Source organism: Periplaneta americana, chromosome 3 (assembly GCF_040183065.1).
Source record: "Periplaneta americana isolate PAMFEO1 chromosome 3, P.americana_PAMFEO1_priV1, whole genome shotgun sequence".
Classification (NCBI taxonomy): Eukaryota; Metazoa; Arthropoda; class Insecta; order Blattodea; family Blattidae; genus Periplaneta; species Periplaneta americana.
The window spans coordinates 149,229,471-149,251,327 of NC_091119.1; the positions used below are offsets into that span (position 1 = coordinate 149,229,471).

The 21,857-nt window shown below is 37.8% G+C and overlaps 1 protein-coding gene across 3 annotated transcripts in view; it reads right to left on the bottom strand.

Annotated features, from left to right (window-relative positions):
• The window catches only part of LOC138696603 (RNA/RNP complex-1-interacting phosphatase), a 364,465-nt gene that overhangs the window by 48,108 nt on the left and 294,500 nt on the right, over positions 1-21,857 (bottom strand). The window lies entirely within an intron of this gene.

Below are 21,857 nucleotides of genomic sequence, written 5' to 3' on the forward strand. Positions count from 1 at the left end.
ATGTCACAATCGGCACTTCAACAATCAAAGTAAATATATTATGTATAATCGGGACGGTACGTCAGACTTTCTTTTTTCTTTCTTTCTTGGATTTACATTTTATTAATTAATTTATTTATGTATTTATTTATTTATTTACTTATGAATTTATTTATTTATTTTCTTATTTATTTGTTATTGTCGAAGTAACAAAAATACAAGGACACTGTGAATATAAATAGGATGCAATAGAATACATTAATATAATATGCAGAGTTAGATTCAATACTTTGAGAATCATTAAACAACACAAGGCACCAGAAACAAACATCTACGCAGGGAAAAATTACTGCACTCTTACCAATATCATGGCATTACTGACTGAAACTTCTCTTACTCAAGTAACTAATGTAAGTTCTGCCCAGGCAACTAATGAAAAAGATGAACTTCTCACATATAGTGACTCTGCTTAGACAACAATAAAACAATTAGTGCCTAAAAGACTACAAGTACGTTCTGATACATTTTATGCGTGATCCCCGAGTGGTCTAATGACTAGAGCGCTGGACTTATGGTCCTGTAGACCAGAGTTCGATCCCCGACTGAACCTCCGATTTATAACTTGTGTTGGGCAAGGCCAGATAACAGAGGGACTTTCTCCCGAAACTACGGTTCACCTGTGAGATCCCAACAAATCTCCATCATCACATCTCATCGCGGGTGTAGCGTAGACAAGCCTCCTATGGCGCAATGACTGTAAACTGGACTACACAATGTCCTTGTATCTTTGTTACTTCGACAATAACAAATGAATAAGTAGACTAAATATGGGTTAATGAACAGTCTAATACCCGCCGTTAGTAAATTACGCTGCAGAATTATAAAATCAGTATTACATTTGTATTACGTAACAATACGTTCAAATTATGAACTTAATATAAAGAAGTTATTGAAAAATAACTGCAGGAAGACAATTAATATATAAACAACAAATTATTTAAAACTATCCATAATTAACCAGCAAATCATTTGAACTCACAAGACTTTCCGCTTGTATATACAAAGTAGAAGAGAAATAACCCTGCAGATTGAACGAGACGATAGGGCACACGTAAATGAATAGAAAACCTATATTACGTTTTGTGATTAAATGCACGGTTAATTAGAAAATTAAGTTTAAAGTTTCAGCAGTCCGGCAACATCGCTGCTAACACATTCTACTCGTGATACAGATGTAAGAGGTCAACGAACTCGGTGTGTCTAGGTAGGTAAGCTGCTTTCTGTCAAGACGTTGCCACTTGCTTGCATTGTGCAATGGCTTGAATTTAGAGGTTTTTAAAATAAAATTTACACGAAAACCGTGCAGCCTATTGAAATACGCCAGAGGGATAAATTATTCTTTATTAGATTTCCTAATCACGATCCTAGTCGCAATAGTTACCGAGTAAGATATTGTTAAACATTGAGGGGGGGGGACATTTTTTTCCGAAAAAAAAAAACTATGAACTTTCCACCAATATGATATTACAGTTTTTTGTTACATACAACATGAACTATTCGCTCTGGAAATCTGCAAGGCTATTTCACTTCCACACTTTATATCTTCTGTAGCTTCTCTAGATATGTATGTCATATCTTTTTTTTTTGTAAGTCACTGTAATTTTATGCCATATTACATTAATATGGTTGCAGGTTATTACGTATTCCATACAAAAAAAATTGTCGGTTAGGTGTGATAATTTCTATGCGATAAAATGTGTATGATAATATTGCGTTGTCTTATAACTGAATCGACTTTTGCAAAAAGGACACGTTACAAATTTAATGTTTTGAGATATTAAAAAAAAAACATAATAGCAGGTAGGAAACTTAAAATTGAAACTTTATATTCTTGTTACATGAAGTTAGCTACAAACTGATACATTTATAACTTACTCATATTATTATTTCATTGGTCATCCATTAAGTTAGTTTCCATGAAAAAACCAATTTTGACAAAAATGTAACGTATGCCCTTTTTGCAAAAGTCGATTCAATTATATTCACATTTATTTATTTAATCTGACAGAATTAAGGCCATAAGGCTCTCTCTTCCATCCTATCAGATAGCACATATAAATACAAATTATAGCTCTGACTGGCAGAAAATCAAAGGATTTTTACATAGGCTACTATTGGGTGAATGAGTGTACGAATCAAATAGTCACTCTTAGCATCACCATTACCGTCACTTGCTGTTTAGTCAACTGTCTTAAGACAGGAAGGAACCTCACTCATGAGGCAACTAAGCCAGGAAATAAAGGGTTAGGGTGGTCAGTTCCTTTCCCCCTCCATTGCATACATCGCTGACTAGTAACATAATCACCGTCACTGGTAACATTAAAACCATAATTATCTATATCACCATCACATTACCACTATCACTACCTACACCATCGACACCACTAACAAAACTATCACAAACATCAGCATTAATTCATCACTACTACTGTCACGACCGCCACCACTTTTCAAACCCCAGACGAGATGTTCCGATGGAGTGGTCACTCAATGCACGTGTCCTGAATCGAAGACTCTATAAGACTGTTGCTTTCAAACAGAAGCCTAAAGGCTATGTTCATTTTACAGTAATAGGCTCATTACTCGAAAACGAACAGAATTAATTGCTTTCATTATGTAGAAGCTGCCTGTCATCAAAACTCATGCCCTGATTTCGTTAACAGCAGCAGTAAATTGAACGGGACACCGTCTGATGACTTGCACAACTATTATGCAGCTATTGAGCCAGTTAATATTCCATCAAGAATTAATCCATATACGTTGCGCGCCGCGGAATTGATAACCAAACTACATGGCTGCTGATTGGAAGGACGCCGGCCGGCCGGCTCTCAATTACTGGCTCATTGTGCCACAAAAATTCTAAAGAGATTAATTAGCTTCAATTTCAGTAAAAAAAAAAAAAAAAAAAATAGGCTACGGTATATCAAAACACAGCATCCATCTATGAAGCACGATATCATTTTTAAAACCTTCAATGCACTATTTCAGTTGTGGAGCGGAGTGTATAATACCACATCTGATTTATTACTATTATTATTATCAATACTTATGGCTTTAGGGAACCCGCAGGTTCATTTCCACCCTCACATAAGCCAGCCATCGTTCCCTATCCTGTGCAAGATTAATCCAGACTCTATAATCATATCCCACCTCCCTCAAATCCATTTTAATATTTTTTGCAACAAGCTGTTTTTATGGTGATGGGTTGTTAACCCTTCGCCCAACCCCCCAAGTTGGGGGACCATAGCTGTCCACGACTGCTTATTCAATATATTCACAGCTACCCTCCATATCTGGAGGCCGTCTCCTATATCCGCAATTTTTTATTATTATTATTATTATTATTATTATTATTATTATTTTATAAAACACTTATATATTTTAGTTGGTTATTTAACGACGCTGTATCAACTACAAGGTTATTTAGCGTCGATGAGATTGGTGATAGCGAGATGGTATTTGGCGAGATGAGGCCGAGGATTTGCCACGGATTACCTGGCATTCACCTTACGGTTGGGGAAAACCTCGGAAAAAACCAACCACGTAATCAACCCAAGCGGGGATCGAACCCGCGCCCGAGCGCAACATCAGACTGGCAGGCAAGCGCCTTAATCGACTGAGCCACACCGGTGGCTAAACAGTTTTATTACCGGTTGTTCTGTATGGTTCTGAAACTTGGATTCTTACTTTGAAAGAGGAACAGAGGTTATGAGTGTTCGAGAATAAGGTGCTTAGGAAATTATTTGGGGCTAAGAGGGATGAAGTTACAGGAGAATGGAGAAAGTTACACAATGTAGAACTGCACGCATTGTATTCTTCACCTGACGTAATTAGAAATATTAAATCCAGACGTTTGAGATGGGCTTGTAGCACGTATGGACGACTCCAGAAATGAATATAGTGTTAGTTGGGAGATTGGAGGGAAAAAGACTTTTGGGGAGGCCGAGACGTACATGGGAGCATAATATTACAATGGATTTGAGGGAGATGGGATATGATGGTAGGGACTGAATTAATCTTGCTCAGAACAGGGACCGATGGCGGGCTTATGTGAGGGCGGCAATGGACATCCGGGTTTCTTAAAAGCCATTCATTCATTCATTCATAGTGTTCTTTCCAAGGGCAGGTCCTTCACTGCAAATCCAGCATTCTTCAGTATTTTCTATTTTCTGCCTTCCTCTTTGTCTCCTCATATGATCCATATATCTTAATGTCGTTTATCATCTGATATCTTCTTCTGCCCTGAATTCTTCTCCCGTTCACCATTCCTTGCAGTACATCCTTCAGTAGGCAGTTTCTTCTGAACCAGTGATCTAGCCAATTCCTCTTCCTCTTTCTAAGCAGTTTCACACCATTCTTTCTTCATCCACTCTTTCCACACAGCTTCGTTTCTTACTCTGTCTATCCATTTAACATGCTCCATTCTTCTCCACATCCACATTTCAAATGCTTCTATTCGCTTGTCTTCACTTCGTCGTAATGTCCACGATTCTGCCCCATATTTTTTACAGCAGTTGTGTCGCATTTTGCCTCTTCTTGTAAGGTTTTATTTCCTTTTATTTCATTTCAATTCATTGTGGAGCAAAAGTTAATAATGTATATTTAAAAATTTCTTCCAAATTTCATTTCGTTTTCGAAATTGCAATGACTTCACGTTGTTCAAAATGTCCTAGCTTCAGTGCTAGTACGTACGAAACCTTCAATGTCAACCATATCTAGACATACAGCACAGTGAATAGAAGATGGAAAAAGTAAACAAACCCTGGCTTGTTCCCCAATACTCCGGTATCAGTTAACCTGTATCGCTCCGACTGGGACCTTAACTTCGAAGTCTAGTCACGGCACAAAAGGACAAGATTCCATGTGATTTTTGCAAGCAATGGGCTAGGATCTCTACTATAGTCCCGTCGCTCTAATTTCCGGCAGCCAATCACGTTGCAGGTTGGCTACATTTAAACGTGTGCGTCTTGTGATTCGCTGATGAAGACATTATGCATTTCCTAAGGCTCGATAAATACTTAATATAATCGCCCGCCATTTTGGCTCTTTCGTTGGCGTTCGCAGAAAGCATACGAGGACGTTATTTGCCGCACAAATTTTTGCTCAATTACAGTGCGTTTGATTTATTATCATAGGAACAACGATAATGTTTAACGGTACGGCAAACAGATTCCTCGTCTGGTAGCTCGCAACGAAAGAACAAAAATGGCGAACGATACTACTTACATAGACTTTATAGAGCCTTCACTTCCTAAGACGTAAGCAAAGAGGAGGAGTCACGCCGGGAATAACAGCGTCGCGACTATAGTAGCTTAGTTCCCTAAGATAGCCATAATTTCTACATTGTCGACACATGCCTGAAAAAAACTTTGTAGCTGAAAATGACATTAATAATGCTAATGATAAAAACTCGAGAGGTTTTGTACATGGTGTGTAATTTGAATTATGCTACCCGCTTTTAGACCCAGTTGGTCTTGGTAATACTGCCGTTAGAACATGCCGACAAGAATCCTGACCTGTCAGCCAGTGATAGTAGTACGTATGAGTGATGCAAGCAGGTTCATCGCTGTGTAATACAGCTTATTGATAGGTTCAGATACGAGATCCTCCGATAGGGCTCTGAGGAGTTGGGGTGGGGAATCTTTCCTGATATATTTCTCTTGTTCACGAGATCTGAAGGAGATGGAGAACAAACTTCTCTTCAATACCGAGTCTTTTTATACTCCCATTTTCTATAAGTGTGTCGTAACAATATAGGGACAAGGAGCTTCAATATCTTTTCTTCTTATTCTTCTTCTCCATTGTATGACTTCGTCCTGTTCCGGCTACATGAATTAGTCCGACCATCTTTGTTCGGTCGTTCAATACTTCTTCTAACTGTATACATTTTATGTGATAAGTACTGGCTTCGGACTTTTAGGTCCCAAATATAAATTGTAGATTAATAAAACAGGCACTTTAAGTGAAACTTATTAGCGGTAAAACAGGCTCTAAAATCAAAATAAAACAGCATCATAACGTTTAAGTTTAATATTTATTTCGGTTTATACTGTAAAATAATTGTTTCTAATGAACATGCAGAATTTCCGAACCAGAAAAATATTTATTTAGCCAATTATATTTGTGAGATACATGTATATCACCAGTATGCATATACAGAGTGGAAGTAAAATAACCTTTAAGATTTTCAGAGCGAATAGTTCATGTTGTATGTAAAAAAAAAAAAAAAACTATAATATCATATTGGTGGAAAGATCACAGTTTTCTCAGAAAATAACGTTATTTTCCCAAATGTTCAACACCCTCTTATTCGATAACTATTGCGAGTAGGATCGTGATTTTTGTCCACATCGATAGAAAATCTAATAAAGAATCATTTATCCCTCTGGCGTATTTCAATAACATGGGCAGTTTTCGTGTAAATTCAATTTAAAAACCACAAATTTTAAGTCACTGCACGATGTGAGCAGATTCCAACGTTGTAGCCAGAGAGTAGCTAACCTAACGAGACAGACCAAGTTCGTTGACCTCTTATATCTGTACTACAAGAAAAGTGTATTAGTGACGATGTTGTCAAACTGTTCGAACTTCAAACTTAATTTTCTAATTAACCGTGCATTTAATCACAAAACGTAACATGGGTTTTCTATCCATTTAAGTGTGCCCTATCGTCTCTTTCAATCTGCACGGTCATTTCACTTCCACACTGTATATTCATATCTAGAAATTCTTTTAATAAGTTACATTTAAATTATTTTTAAAATTGTTTCAGAACTTGTTCTATTTCACAATAGATCGGTCTCCATTTTCATGGTATTTTTTTCCTCACAAAAATAAATTTACAATTACATTATTGTTTTGTAACTGCATAAGCAACTAATTAATAACGAATGTAATTTAATGTTAACTGGTCACGATATGGCCCAAATGTCAAAGCGACTATAAACAAATAGATTTTTAAAAATAATAAATTCTAAGCAAGTGCCCTGTTTTATATCACACAACTATTAAAGCGTTAATCAAATTTTTATAAACAGAGTCCTGAGTTTGGTTACTTTGAGTACAAGTTAGATGCACATGAATCATACTACGTTTCGTGTGTTAATCAATCTGTTTATTCGTATAGGGCAGTAGAGACACTGAACAATGAGAATGCTACTCAAGTACAAAATATACTGCCACGTGTATTTAATAACAAACACAATATTTATTTTAAGCCATCTTATGTATTAGATTCTAGACAGGCTAATTTTTTTGTTTCACAATTTATTTGTCACCCAAAAATTAGAAACCAATGTTCATTATTTTTCTCGTATTTATAGAGTTTCGAATATTTAAATTGTACTTTTTAAAATAAATATATATATTCTATCAATGTAAAAATGAGTTTGGAAGAAAATATGATAATTTATTGAAATTACTGAAATTTGAATATTCACAATTAAAAATAAGTTAACATTGAAGTATATAAAATATACATTTCGGCCCTGATGTTTCAACTTTTTTTCATTTAGAAATGTTTGTAGGTTGTTTTCGTCTCCACGTATTACCGTATATAATGTCACATTACAGAAATTTTATTATGAATAGGCCTCCTTGTTCGACACGCTAATGTTGTAACTGGACAGAGCCTATGTATAAATAAAAAAACCATCTCTAAATATATGTACATAAATAAATGCATAAATGAATAAATACATAAATAAATAATTGGTCGAAATCACAATATATTACAGTAATAACATAATTATGTACACTAACTACTTGCTTCACGAGTCTCTACACATTACAACGAGTGACTTTAAAGAAAAATTCTCTTTTTTTTCTGATAAAATACGTTTTCTTCTTTCCTAACGAAGAGCTCGCTATCAAATTCTTCTATTGGAGCACTCATTTCCAACCGTCTAACTTTGTTTTGTTTTGACATGGTTCACTGAACATCAGACCTGAAGTGTGTACGCTGCGCTATACTCCATACATACCTACACTGTTGTCATTGCTCGGAGGCTTTAGGTAACCAAACTCAGACTTTATTTATAATCGTCTAAGAATGTAATACTCCCATACATTAAGTATGTACACAGGCATTCAATAGAAATCCCAATCAATCTTTATAGCCTATCGTTTTTCGATGAATCGGGAAACATGGCGGGATCAAAATTATTAATTCTGAAACATTGTCCGAAATGTGATTAAATTACATTCCTTGAATTACATTCGAACTTCATTTTAGCTGTTTTCTTTGTTTTGATATATTATTTCATAATTCATTTCATCCATAGTTTTCTGCCATAAGGTAAGTCCTCCATAACAAACCCAGCACCCTCAAGTCACAAGAGCCATTGGTCCGCCTGGTTGGGGGTTGGGTCTTGGAGTTTACAATCCGGAGTAACGTACGTAATTGCCCACCGTTGTGGCTGAGGAGTTAGCGAGTCTAACTCCGAATCCAGCGGGCCCGGGTTCGATTCCCAATCGCGACGAGTTGCCTGGGTGAGGTTTTTTCGGAGTTTTCCCCTCACTCCTATGAATGAATATCAGGTAACTTTATCAGGCGATTGAACCCAACTCATCTTCGCCACTTCCTTTCCTCCCCTATCATCCTTTCATTCATCATCCCGTTACTTCTGGTTTTCAGATCACTCTACAGGCGGCCCTCCGAAGTTTCTGGCTCTCTCGACCGGCCTCCGTGGATTATATTCATGTGATGATGGATAGCTCCTGCAACGGAACCCAGGGCAGACCTTCTAGAGGGAGGACTTCCGTCTCGGACCGTTAAGGGAGCCTTGGGAGGGATGCCGAAGCAGGAGTGGTACATGGACTCTGTTGACTATATGGACCGGCCGTTAAAGGGGTCAAGTGGTTAGGTCGGTGACCGTAGAACGTACAGGATCGGTGGGCACGCAACTCATCCCATATCAGGGGCGGGGCGGGGGTGTACAATAGACCTCAGGTAGTAGTGCGTGGGATGTTCCCTCCCTCCTACTAAGAAGAAAAAAGTATGTAATTATAATGTCAATGGCAATGATTACAGCCGAACATATCAAAGGATACGATCTGGCAAAATTATTACGAAAAACTTCACAAAAGGGGATTGATACAATGTGGGAAAATTGAAAGCTTTAGATCGAAATGATTAGAAGGTTGTCGTTATGGAGGAAAAGGCTAACTATAAGGACCGCTACGCCAAAGATAAAGGCGGTGGTGGTGGTGGTGGTGGTGGTGGTGGTGGTGGCAGTGGTGATTGTGGTGATGGCGGCGGTGGTAACAGACTATACGTTTCATTCAAATATCGCACTTTCCGCTGACGACTTGCCCTTATTAGTTTGTCATTGCGTCAAATAAAATATTTAGAAAGTGAGTATAAATACGCACTAACGTTCCTCATACAATGGTCAACTGAATCCCATTGAAAGTATCTGGGCCTTAGTCGAAGGCTATGTAGCAAAAAACGAGGTATTCACATTTCCAAAATGTCAGATTAACTAAAAATACGGGCATCGAATAGGAAACTGTGGAAAATTGTGAAACACCAGCAAGAAAATGGGTGAGAAGGTTTGGAAAATATGAGTACTACTTTAACCACACATATAAGAGGTTGGACGTCAGGTTTGTTCCTAAATCAGAAGCCAAGAAATATATTGCTCCGTCCTAGCCAGAAAGGAATACCCGACCGATTGGTTAGTGACTAGTCACTCTACCAACTAAGCTAACACACTGGTTAAAATCAGAAAACATGAAGATTCACCTGTTGAATATTAAATCATGTCCGAATTGTAGTAAATCCCCAGCTCAGGTTACAGTGCCTCTGCCGAGTCTCGGAAGAGGCGTAGTTCGTTTTAAGCTTGGTACAAATTATTGACCAAGACTATACATCACATATCGGTAACCAATAATTGTTACCGATGTTCACTTTTAAAATAAGTTGGGTGTGTCAAAAATACCGCAGTGCCGAGCGAATGAGCGAGGAGAGATGGAGAAACAGAGGAGAGAGAAGAGAAGAGATTGCTCAGCGATGGCTCAGAGAAAGCTGGCACCATATCGGGATGAAGTGTATGTTCCAAAAACTATAATTATTCATACTGTTGTTGTTTTGTATAGGGTGTTTCGGGATCAGCATATTTAATTCTATGCCGTGTCCTACGGGGGGGGGGGAACTCTTTAAATTGATGCCCATACCGAACATACCACACGTCAACAAGCTCTTTATTGATTGTACAGATAATTACATAAACATTTACTCTTCTTGTACTCATTTCAAGCAGTTGGTCATTTATGATGTACCCACTGCGGGCCCGATAATATCCTGTGCTGCCTGTAAGGTTGCGTAAGCTGTCAAGGAGATGAAAATTGAAAATTAGCAGAATTATAGCAAAATTAACTAAAAAATTCTCACCAGGGATACAGGGATTCAATGCCAGGTGGATACTGTTAAGTGCCCATGTGTTTTCAGGGGGGAGGGGGGCTCATGAAGATCTCAGCTACCAGAGTGGTGTAAGTCCTCCCCGGAAAAAAAATGTTCAGTAATTTGACCTTGTGAAAGGAATTGTACAGCATCTGAACATAATTGAAGGGTTCAGAACCATAGTGGGCCAAGCGCCATTTATTAAAAATGGAGAAAACAAGAGTTAAAATTAAGTGGTTACCATAGTGTAACGAAACATGTAGCAAGTAAGATAAAGTACGCACATTAAAATTAAATGATATGTCAATATTCATTAAACTATGATATTCACTTAACTTTAACCCTCGCTTTCTCCGTTTGTAATAAATGGCGCTTGGCCCGCTATGGCTCTGAACCCTTCAATTATTATGTTCCATTATTTAAGAGTTTCAAGCACAATTAAAAAAAAGAGGCTGAAAAATACTTAACAAAATGTAAAATTGTGATAGGTGAACATAAAGGAAATAAATATATTTTTGTTGGTATAACTAAAAATAATGCCTTTGTAAAAAATGTAAATTTAAAAAATGACAACTATGTACACCAAGAGTAAAAAAAAACTGTCAGAATTTCAGACTGTATTGGAAGCATTAAAATAGAAACTCTAATACGAGTATTTATATATAAAAAAAAAAAAATTGTTGTAGATTTCTCTTGCTTTCAAAAATTTGTCTAAAGCTCTCTTTTCCAAGTCTAATTTTTTTTATCTCTTCAAGGCTAATTTTTTTTAATCTCTTCTATACAAAAATAACTGATATGTAGACCCATGGAGGTTTTTCCGAGGTTTATCCTCAACCAATTGAAGCAAAATTGATCTGTAACTTTCGGCGTTGGACCTCGGACTCATTAATTCATATATATCATCATCATCATCATCATCCATACCACAGTCCAGTTTAAGCTCACGGTCCAGCACGCTGTATATTCACAAGAGTGCGGTCGTTCGGCGACAAAATCATTCACAGAACAGGAGTGATAAGCACAATAAACCTCAGGCCACAGTGCACGCATTCACGCCCCTCCTCCGTAAAAGAAGAAGAAAGGAAAAAATAATAGAATGATAACTGAATGTTACAGTAATTTACAAGAAATTCAAACATACATAATATAATACTTCACATAAATAAATCAATCTAAAAGTAAATATTATAGAGCTTGGGGAGGGGAGGCCTGACGTCCACTTATGTGTAGCCATCGGCGTTGCTCAGGTGGTAGCAAGCTGGACTTGTAATACGAGGCAACGCGCAGGAGACGGTTCGAATCCCGCCTAGGCCGATTATTTGATTGGGATTTTCCGAGGATATTCCCAACTGTAAGATGAATGTTAGGTAATCTCATGGCGAATCTCGCCATAAACTATCTCGCTATCACCAATTCCACACCTCAGATAACCTTGCAGTTGATTTAGCATAGTTAAATAACAGACTTAAAGGAAGATACTGGGAAGATAATAGGCAAAGCAACTGCGAACTAGATTTTGTCCGAGTGCTTCGGTTTCCCATATCTTTTTGATTCCACTGCTTCATTTCATTGCTATGATATCATTCTGTCGTCTCTGAATAAACTCTGTAGTTGAAAGTAATGTTAAATAACCACCATTATCATGAAATAGGAAAGTACAATGGTAAGGCAAAGAGATCACCCTCCGACAGTAGCACTTTCCTTTGGCAACATTTGGAAGGCAGATGAACTACCCATTTCAATGGTGGAAAGTGAAATATAAAACATCTAAACATTAACTTACTAAAAAATGGCTTTTAAGGAACCCGAAGGTTCATTGCCGCCCTCACATAAGCTCGCCATTGAGGAGAGGAGAGGAGAGGAGAGGAGAGGAGAGGAGAGGAGAGGAGAGGAGAGGAGAGGAGAGGAGAGGAGAGGAGAGGAGAGGAGAGGAGAGGAGAGGAGAGGAGAGGAGAGGAGAGGAGAGGAGAGGAGAGGAGAGGATCTCCTGGGGTTCGAACTTAAATATACTAATATAATATAATATAATATAATATAATATAATATAATATAATATAATATAATATAATATAATATAATATCATATAATATAATATATATTAAATATATTAAATTTTAGTGACTATTTCGTTTATACGACGCGGTTCAATTTTCGGCCAATGAAGTGTAATGAAATTTTGAATTTCAACCAATCACAGTCATACATCGCGATAATTTCTGCAGCTCGATTTATCACTATCAATTTATCGCATGTCGTTCTTTTGTTTAGTCAGTGTCGCCAACTGTTTCCACGTAAATCGATGAGCATGAATCCATTGTGCAAATAAAGTGCGAAATACTACTTCCACATCTTCATCTTCAAATTCCATGTCCACTGTACTCGTATCTAAAGAAAGTGACATTCCTTCATAACAATTGTTCATTTAATTAATGTATTAATCAAGTTATTTGTAATTATACTACAAGATGTTTAAATTAATGATTTCGGAAGATAATGAAAACGTATTTCTGTTATAATAATAAGAGAAAAACGCGGTACATGTAATTAACATTTTTAAATCTGTACAGTATTTCGCTTTTCTCAATTGGCATTATGAATAACATTCAATTTCTTTATTGCAGTAATCGTGATTCGTTTATTTCGACTTCACTATGTCTGAATAGGTTAAGTATTCATAAATATATAATTACTAACATTTTGTGAGGGAATTTTAGGGAAATATTATTAACATTTTTATTTTATTCACGAAATAGTCCTAATAAATGTCACTCGAGGTCTGAGATTTCCCAGATAAACCTCAAACCGCCTCTTGTGACATTACTATAGATAATTCATCAAGTACAGTAGAACATCTATTATCCGTGGTAATGAAGGAGGTAAACTGATCGGTTAATCGAAAAAATCGGATAATCCGTACTATAAAATATTTTCGTACATTTAGTGAATAATGCTTACACTTTCGTAATTTCCTCCAAGATCTTGTATTGAACACGCTAGGTAGAGGATCAGAAGTTCACTGATTTAAATCTGGTTATTAACAATGGGTTTTTAAGGGTCAAAGAAACTCCTTGCAATGGCTGTCAGTGGAAAAATAGGAATAGTGGCGGTCTCGTGTCGTAGATTTACATACTTTATACACTTTATCCTGATTTTTATTAAATTGAACACACTTGAGACTCCAATCTCGTATTCTGAGTTGAGCCACAGTTTATCGTTCTCCAAACCAGTCAGTTATTTGTACTTTTTTAATACTTAGCACAACATGATTTTTTTAAAAGCAAAGTAGTCATTTTACATAGAATTTATACAGCACGACAACTCCAACAGTAGACCGTACTGTGTAAGGGTAAAGTCTCGTAATAACCCTCTCTAGAAAAAATAACGTGGTAATATAATGTACAGTACTTCGTATATAGAAAAAAAAAAAAGCGACATGAAGACAGTCGGATAATTCACCAATCGGTTAATACGGTGGCGGATAAACGGGGTTCTACTATACTATGAAAGTCTGTCAGGACTACTTCCAAAACTAAACATTTTGTAGTCACGTGCGAAGTATGCCACTTGGTGCGTAAATTAGCTACACAGTAAGCGTTGGTCAAGTAATGCCCAGCATCACTTACAAGCCTTGTTGGCCTATACCTATAGTTGGTAGCCATCCTATACCCATACGTAATGATGTTGTATTAGACAAGTGCTCTTGAGGCGAGATTCAATACCAATGACCCCCAAGGCGGACGGGCGGGCGGCATCGTGCCCCGGTGCATGCTGCTGCTGTCAGAGGCTAGCAACCCCGCCCAGTCCAAACAAGAAGCCGCTACGTCCGCTAGGGTCATTGGTTACAATTAGCCCTCTTGTTCCTCGTATATTTCTGGTACCCGTTCATCTATGTCAGTAATTCTCGTACTTTCAGGGAGCCGGATGCCCTCGCACACGTCATACGGGCTCTCTTCCAAATTGATACAATGTATAAGCTTGCCTCTCATATCTACGTCCTCGGAAGACACCCAGAGGATTTCACAGCTAAGTAAACATTTAGCCTTCCCTGCTGAGGAGTAGCACATTATTTAACGACGCTTTTAACTGTGACTTTTTCCTCTGGGGCTACTTAAAAAACAATGTTCACGCTCCCCTTGGCCAACAACCTGCACGAGCTGAGACGACTAGATAGATCAGGCCTGCAGAACTCGCGAAGTAGGGGAACTATGACGTCAGCCTCACTCCACTTCTATTGGGGATGATCGACTTCCGCCCCGAGAATGAATGTTGATGCAGCCGAGCGTAACTAGAACGCCGTGACCGCACAGGTAGAAAAGGTGGGTGGGGGTAAGAAAGGAGAGGAAAGCAGTCGCTCTCAAGAGCTACAGTTCTGCAGGCCTGAAATAGATGGTGACATGCTGTGCAGAATATGGAAGGAAATTTGAGTATAGTATAAAGGTGTGTTGTATAACCAACAGTTCACAGCATACAGAACATTCATTCAATCACAGTGTTCTGCTCAAGAGCAGGTCTTTTACTGCAAACCCAGCTTTCTCCAGTCTTTCCTATATTCTGACTTCCTCTTTGTCCTCTCATATTATGATCCATATATCTTAATGTCGTCTATCATCTGATATCTTCTTCTGCCACGAACTCTACTCCCATTCACCATTCCTTCCAGTGCATCCTTCAATAGGCAGTTTCTTCTCAACCAGTGACCCAGCCAATTCCTTTTCCTCTTCCTGATCAGTTTCAGCATCATTCTTTCTTCATCCACTCTTTCCAACACAGCTTCGTTTCTTACTCTGTCTGTCCATTTCACACGCTCCATCCTCCTTCATATCCACATTTCAAATGCTTCTATTCTCTTCTCTTCACTTCGTCGTAATGTCCATGTTTCTGCCCCATATAATTCTACACTTCACGCAAAGCACTTCACTAGTCTCTTCCTTAGTTCTTTCTCCAGAGGTACGCAGAAGGTGACAGTTGTAAGGAATTCAATGAAACATGCAGAGATTATCTATCTAGTCGCAATTTTATTACGTAATTAAGCGACAGCCCATGAAGGACCAAGGCCGACAAACCGGCTGCTAGTCTCACGTCCACATGTCTTAGCAGAGATGAACGATCATCCAACTAGAGCGGGGGTATCGTGAGGTCAGCCGTTATAGTTACAATAGTTTTTAATACTACATTTCGTTCCCTATCGCAGCTCCTTAAATTCAACACAATGATGAATGGACACCGGTCTCATACACTGACCGGACGAAATTTCAGGAGAAAATGCCTTTCCCATGAGGACTCGAACCAATGTTCATTCAGTAACGCGAGTCCTAAGTATGATGCCTTAGAACACGATGCTATGACACGGGACTTACTACATAATTATAATTATAGGGAAAATATAGGGTTTTTCAAAAGTATGGGGTAACTTTAATTGCCCACATTTTCTTCATTTTCTACACAATATTAAAAATTCTGGCACTGGCATATTACACAAGAAATGGGATTTTTTTCGTATCACCATCCATTGCCATAACTTTATCGCAGATCTTGCATTTCGTTCTTGTACAGTTGTCAAAAGAAAAAGTGGCCGCTCTCTAGACACAAAGTTCCCTTCGGGTATCTCCGCTACAATTCGGAGACAGGTGATGTTACATGTTGTTGGACCACGTGGCCTGATATCTACAGGCAGAATGAAAGTTTTTGCGTGTTAATCTGTAGCGTAATGGTAGCGTTTCGGGCAAGTGTTCATAAGGTCGTGCGTTCGAACACAACCTAATGCTTTTTATGTTTTTTTAGGAGAGAGAGAAAATATAATTGTTTCTATTTCTTTTATGACTGTTTTAGTAATTAACATCAGGTTCATGAATGTATTATGCCATGACTGTGTCATTATTTATTATGACATTATGGCTGCAAATGGAAAGAAAGATTATATTCTCAACAAAAATATCTTTCGTGGCATAAACAAAACAAACTTACAGGCGTGTGCCTTAAAAAATTAAAACAATTAAAAGTTCAAAAAAAAAAAAAGCCACGATTTAATATTTAGTCCATCTTCCTCCCATCTCGATCACATCTTGCAGTAGAGTGGGCATGGAATCGACTAGTGTTTTCAAATACCGACTGTTCTCAGTCACGGCATCCCAGGGACCAAGGACGAGCTTCCACAAATCATCAGGGCGTCTTGGAAGGGGATTGGGCCAATTTTTCCGCATACGCTTCTTTACTTGTGCCCACATATTCTCTAAAGGGTTCAAGTCCGGAGAGCGACGAGGCCAGTCTATCAATTCAATATCCTTTCTCCTCGCAAACCAGTCCCGAATCAATTGAGATGTGTGGACTGGATGATTATCCTGCTGAAATTGAAGAATTCCAACACGACACAGATACTCTACCACTGCGGGCACGCATGGCAACGTATCTGTGGTCGAATCGGGTACCAGGAGGACGATATACAAGAGTGGGTCCTTCCTTTGTAATAGAAAAGGTGACTTCATCAGAAAAGGTTACTCTTTTCCAATCCCGATCACCATTTCCCACTGCAGAGACTAAAAGCTCCTCTATATGCTCTTCCTTATGAACTTCCCTAGGAATGGCACGTCGAGATCTCAAATTGGCGGCCCTTAAACAATTTCTCACGGTCTGGTCGTGGCCAGGGAAATTAACAACTGCCTTCAAAGTAGCAGCGGTATGAAACCTCTGCCACTAACCTGGCGTCCTGTTGTGGTGTTGAAATTTTCCTTCTACCACTCCCAAATTTCGGCCCAAAATTGCCGAGCGTTGATAATTTTGCACCCATCTCCGGGCTGTCATTTCTGAAACGTTGAAACGCCTACCTGCCTCGGATGCCGAAAAACTAAGATGAACCATAGCCCGTATTATACTTTCATTCTTTCCTGCACTTCTTTGTGGAGCCATGTCAGTCAAAGTCGCAGGCAGAAATGGCGTCGTGGTTTCCTCAGAGAATTAGCCTATACCTAGATCTTAAAATAACAGAAAAACATTAATTATACTAAAAATATATATTCTTCAATTAGGAAATAATAATATAAATACTTGTTAGAGTCATTAATAACTATATCATTTTCAAACATAAAGTCCACAGAGTTAAGAAGAATATAATTATTTTATAATCTCGACCTCAGTGTCGTAATTTGTTTTCGAAAAATCTGTATTGAACTGTATCCACGCAATACGTCCTTAATCATTGCTGCTGTTAACACTGCTGCTGTTGCAGTTGGTATTACAACTACAAATATTATTGTCATAAACGTAACCTTTTTATATCATTATTAAATATTCAGAATATAATTGAAATGAATGTTCAGTTGTAGTGTTTCTGACAATGCGCTGAATTACGTTAATACCAGGTAAATGACATAGCTCAGTCGGAAGAACGTAGAAACGTCGGACGTCGCGAAATTCGGAATTGAAATGTCAACGTATCAGGCTCAAATCCTCGTGTCACCTTTCCAATTTACTATGTTACAAGATAGTATAATGTAATAATATAACAGTATAAGAAGAAAAAACTTACCATCGTATTAGGCAGCTGTATTGTTCTAAACCTAACATTAAATTTATATTATTTATATCGCTAACGAACGATAACAGAATACAAATGATAATTTGAATATTATTTATATCGCTAATGAATGAAAACAGAATACAAACGATAATTTGAATATTATTCACGTCGCTAAAGAACGATAACAGAATATAACAAATTATAACTTGAATATATATATATATATATATATATATATATATATATATATATATATCGCTAAAGGAACAATAAAATATAAATAACTTGAATATTATTCATATCGATAAATAACGATAACAGAATATAAATGATAATTTGAATAATGCAGTATTTATATCGCTAAAGAACGATTAAAAAATAAAATGAAGAATTAAACAAGGCCCGAACTCACAACCATCAAATCATTAAGAGAGTTCTCTATCGCTGATCTACGAGGCGCAGATATGGAATGATTCCATAGTTCCGGAACTGCTTCTAAAAGCACATGCATCGTGTAACATCGCCGTTGACCCGAAGTGAACTTAGAAAATATTCGCTGTTCACGAGTGCGGCCACTTTTTTTTGACAACTGTACAAGTAACAATCTCTCTTGTAGCCTATAGATACAGCAGCTGTGAGTTTGTGTTCTGGAATATCGATGTGCGCTGGAGTTCAACTCATCAAATTGTTGTAGGGTTGCTCCAGAATACTCTTTTCTTCAGATAGCCCCACAGTCAATTATCTGCTGGGTTAATATCTGGCGATCTTGTAGACAGTATCAAGTGATAACACGGCCACCAGAACAATAAAAAACAAACAAACTCGTCATAGTGATGCAAAAAATCCTATTTCTTGTATAAGAAGCCAGTGCCAGAATTTTTAAGATTGTTAGAAAATTAAGAAAATATCAGCAATTAAAGGTACGGTACCTCTTACCTTTGAAAATCTCTAGGCCTATAGCCTAGGCCTTTGGAAATCTCTTTACACTGGTATCAGTTTATATTATAAAATATTGTTTAACTGTGCAATAACTATTATAAAAGAGGGTTAACCGGAAAGCAACGCAAACCATTTTTATCTTAACTCAAAACTATATTGGAAACCTTGTTGTTGCGGCGAATATACCTGACACCACGGCCGATCCATCGCTCGGAAAATATTAAATTTACATGATGTTACCTGACAGATAAAATTTATAAAGGCTCCGTCATGCTGGAAGAACATGATCATTCCCATCCTTGTAAAGCTTGTTATACGTAGCATTCAAACGCTGTATCTCCATCCATTGAAAATTGGACACGTGTTTACAGCAACTTTCTTACTCAGGATAGTCCATACTATCACTCCTAAAATATTAACTATTTGACCTGAATCATTCACACACACACACACACACACACACACACACACACACACACACACACACACACACACACACACACGCAAGGTATAGTATAAGGATTTTAAGGCTGGAGAGGAATACGCAATGTGATGGATATTGAGGCCAGCTTAGCCAGACAACACAGTTGGTACGCAGTTCATTTCAAAACGGGTGCACAAAAAGCTTCTCTGGGCTAAGTGCTTAGCGATGATCAATGTCCCGTCCGTTAAGCACCTCTAGACATCTATGACGCAAATGGACATTCATCCATCCTCCCAACCACCCGCTCACCCATCCATCAATCTATTACATGTAACTGGTATCTGAACCTTTCAAAGATTTTGGGATAGTAATATTGTGAACTAATTCGATCACTCCGTCATAGTTGTAATGGATAAAAAGAATCTTCTAACCTATCATTAATAATAAAAACACTCACAAATGATGCAACGAAATAGAATAACGAAGAAACACTGAAGTGCTAAACTAATGGTTTTGGCAGGATTACATAACTCTTAGTGCTGGACCATAAAAATGGCACTGCCAATATTCACACCTAATAATATTGACTGCTTCTGCTCTCAACTTTGTCCAACTGGCAGGAAACCATATTCCAATTACGGACAGTACATTAGAGGTGCAAAAATATCCATTTCTGAAGATGAGTTTCAAATTAAAACCTCAGCCTTCCAGGAGCGCCAAAATTATGTTTTTAATTTTGTGCAAACTACAGCCAATACTCGACGTTCTATTCTTTGTCCAAAATAATGTTTTCCACCTTTCTCATTTTCATCTGAAGAACCTTGTTCGAGAACACTCTTTTCTTTACATTTATATTCGTCTAATGTAGACAAGCAAGAAGGACCACCACAAGTGGGCGCTAACGAAAGATCTTAGCCTCCACACATTTCATCTTATCTGAATTCCCTTGCCTTGAACAAGAGGGGAGCGTGTGCATCCGCAACCTTCGTAATTCCAGTATATATGACGCGGTAATGAATTCCAAAATAATATTGATGGATGCAGAAGTCGGAATGGTTGTCAACACTGCGTCCAATCAAGAATCCACGCAGCGACAAGGCACGGCTCGGTGTCACATTTCAACGTGACTGGCTGCGATGACCAAATTCAGAAGGGGCACTTCACTACTACAAGCCGCCCAGTCACTTCTCGATCACGGTCTCGATGTAGCTACCACTGTACTCTGGCGCCAGGAAACCTACAAATCACAAGAAAGGACCTTCCTATGCACTCATACGGACTCCTATACTGAAGAAACTCTTTTTATTGGTTAGGTGACAAGTTCGCTACAGTAATGTGTTCCTAAGGGCATCTCATACGACCTACTTTCCTTCCACATCTAACGTAGAGATCTGGAGATCCGGGGCTGCGCTCGAGCCTGGGTTCCATTTCAACTTGGGTTGATTACCTGGTTGGGTTTTTTCCGAGGTTTTCCTCAACTGTAAGGCAGGGTTTAAGCTATAAAATAAATAATTGTCGCAAAAAAGCACAAATGAAAAATTATATTTGCGCAAATTGCGAAATGATTGTGCAATATTACAAATAATTGCTCAGAAATATAAAATTAATAAAGTATGCAGAAACAAAAAGTTGGCCACCCGCGTGGCTCAGTCGGTTAAGGCTTGCCTGCCGATCTAAAGTTGCGCGGATTCGATCCCCGTTTGGGGTGATTACATGGTGGGATTTTTTCCGAGGTTTTCCCTAATCGTAAGGTGAATGCCAGATAATCTATGGCGAATCCTCGGCCTCATCTCGCCATATATCATCTCGCTATCACCAATCTCATCGACGCTAAATAACCTCGTAGTTGATACAGCGTCGTTAAATAAACAAATTAAAAAACCTACACAAAACGTTATAGTATGTAATTTGTTTCTTGGAGTTTTATTACTTTCAATTCATCTTATCACACTATTGATATACTTATGTCAAGTAAATCATTAGACGTAGGTATGTTTAGAATAAATATACTGCTGAATTTACATCACATTAAAATACGTTATTTTATGGGCACACTAAACAGTCAAATTCTTTACTAGTAGGCTCTTCAAGATTTATTGTTAGCAAAGTGCTAAATCTTTTTTACTGAAATACGGTTTCTAATTCCAGTTTTTACACGATACAAGCAACTAAATCCTCGCTCACAATTTGCAGTATGCGATGGAATTACATAAATCAATTAGAAGAAACTGTTCACTTAACTTACATGAATTGCATCAACTCTTTGAAATCAATTCCCGAACATCTATTCCTCAAAACTTTTTTAACGTGTCCATACCATTAGCATTTCATTTAAATTCAGGTTAGTTAAACACATCTCTGATTTCATTTTCTCCATTACCATCTTCGTTTCTGAAGTGCAATGTGGTTGTCGCATTTCTGCACATTTACATTCAAAGTATGTTGCATTTTTAAAAGTCGAGTAGCATAATGTGACAAATGCGACTGTGGCTTAAACCCTGCTATAAGTATCAGTTAATGTATGATAAATTCTCGGCTA